Source organism: Mchenga conophoros, linkage group LG5 (assembly GCF_057382185.1).
Source record: "Mchenga conophoros isolate Kocher_MC1m ecotype Shallow Benthic linkage group LG5, M_conophoros_male_GT1.1, whole genome shotgun sequence".
Lineage (NCBI taxonomy): Eukaryota > Metazoa > Chordata > Actinopteri > Cichliformes > Cichlidae > Mchenga > Mchenga conophoros.
This window is the reverse complement of record NC_140530.1, coordinates 20,233,849-20,236,419: the sequence shown is the minus strand read 5'-3', so window position 1 is coordinate 20,236,419 and position 2,571 is coordinate 20,233,849.

Here is a 2,571-nt window from a genome sequence, read left to right as displayed (position 1 = left end):
CATTCGTCAGGCAGACACACAGTTTGATGTAGGGAAAAACAGTTGTCTGGTTCCGATGTTCCGTGACACTGAGGTCGACAGCTGCTTCGAGTCGTTTGAACGAATAGCCACGGCCTTGCACTGGCCACGGGATTCGTGGGCCATTTTGCTCCAATGTAAGCTGGCAGGTAAGGCTCAAGAAGTTTGTTCCTCGTTGTCGGCTGAGGACAGCTTGGACTATGACAAGCTGAAAAGTGCTATCCTGCTGGCTTATGAACTGGTCCCAGAAGCCTATAGGCAGCGTTTCCGGGGGTTGAAAAGGGGACAGGGTCAGTCTTATCTTGATTTCGCCAGGGAAAAAGGTGTTCTTTTCAATCGGTGGTGTGCGGCCTGCAAAGCCACTGACCTGGCTTCGATCCGGGAACTAATGCTCATAGAGGAATTTAAGAACTGCATTGCTGAGCGCATCGCAGTATATATTAATGAACAGAAGGTTTCCTCGCTACAGCAGGCTGCGACGCTGGCTGATGAGTTTGCGCTCGTCCATAAAACCAGTGTCAGTAGGTATGACCGGCGCGATGCCCCAGTGAAGGCTAGCGAGGTGCCAGTTGCACAGCACCCAAAGAGTGAGGTACTTGTGTTTCGTCCCAAGGCAGACCGAAAGTGTTTTTTCTGTTTTAAGTCTGGCCACCTGATCGCAGATTGTTTCAGTTTATAAGCTTCACAATCAGTCTCGACTTCACGTAAACCAAAAGGGGTCGGGCTGATTAAAACCATGCCTCCTGTCAGTAGGCCCCCCTCCCCTGAGACCCCGGATGAGTGTTTTAAGCTCTTCATTTTTAAGGGGACAGTTTCGCTTTCTGGTAAGACCAAGGATAAGCGTGAAGTGACCATTCTGCGTGATACTGGTGGCTCACAGTCCCTCATACTAGCTAGTGTGCTTGAATTTAATGAGAAGTCTGACTGTGACTCTAGCATCATTGTAAGAGGTGTTGGGATGAGTTTTGTGCCTGCTCCCCTCCATCGTATTTGGGTACAGAGTGAGCTGGTGAGTGGTTTCTTCTCAGTGGGTGTGCGGCCTTCTTTCCCGATTAATGGGGTGGATTTTATAATGGGAAATGATATCGTGGGTGGGAAAGTTTATCCTACCCCTGAGGTGACCAACAATCCTGTTATAGAGCCTGTGTTAGATGCCCTCAGCCTGCAGCACCCGGATGTGTTCCCGGTGAGCGTTCTGACTCGTTCACGTGCCCAGCAACAAGGTGGGGGGGTTGATTTGTCAGAATCAGTGATTGGCTCTATTCTAGAGAAGGATGTGATGCCCTGTACTGATGAGGGAGATAATGGAGCCTTAGAGGCAGCTCAAAGTGTGGTTGAGCCAGCTCCTGAGTCTGGAGCTCCTTTTCTGCTCACCCGGGAAGCACTTGTGAAGGCTCAGAAAGAAGACCCTTCATTAGTTAAGTGTTTTACTGCTGCAGCTCAGGATAAGGGTGGTGAGGGGAGCAAGAAGCAGACATTTTTCGTTTGGGAAGGTTTATTGATGCGCAAGTGGACCCCAAGGCCTGGAGAAGACTGGAGCGCAGTGCGGCAGATGGTGGTTCCGACAAGTCTGCGGTGGCATGTGCTACAGTTAGCACATGATCATGCATGGTCAGTGTTAGGGAGTTTTTGTTTTATTTGCTTATGCTTCAAAAGTTATGTTATACATATTTCACCAGTTTTCTGTTTTGACAGGAAGCTGACCCTGTGACACTGACAAGAGACCAGCACAGAAATACATATCCGCAGAAGTTGACTTGCATTACATTATTCTTAGAAATTGACCTGCAACACACATACTCTGTGACACACACACACACACACACACACCAGGACCTGCGGGACAGGAAATGTGATTATATTTGCATATTGACGATGTAACCTATAAAAATAAACGAATACTGCAGTTCGGTGTGATTTGCTCTGAGCTTTTCACCCGTGCAGCACGTTAACCTACACAAGTGTCTCATTGTTGTTTATTCACCTGACTGTTTGTTAACTGTAAATCTGACAGTCAGGTCATTTGGGTGTCACTAAAACATATGACCGTATACTGCAGCATTTCTGTTGAGTGTTAATTTAACACTCAGGTGTGGACCCATATAGACACTCTCTAGTGTTTATTTAACACTGGAGATTTTGCTGTGTATGGGCCAGCTGACCACGAAACTCATACATATAAAAAGAAAACAAAGTTGTTGTTTTTTTTTTTTCCACACCGATCTCAAGTAGCTGGGCACCACTGAACTGTAGTCATGCATGAACTGTAGAAAAATCTATTAATCCAAACTTTACTTCACATTTATCTATTTTTCCAAAATCTATAAATCTCGTGCTAAACACGTAGCTTCAAAATATTTAAACTGAAAACGATAAAAAGCATTCTGCCCCTCATGAATAGCAGGCTCTAGGACCCTTTCAGGATAAATAAGGCACAGCGTGATATCTGTAACTCATTAACTCTGTTAAATGTTGCCTTGCAACAAGCAGGACTTTGGCCAGTGAAACCACAGCATCAGTCTGTGGTTTCTGCAGATATTGAGTAATGCAGGC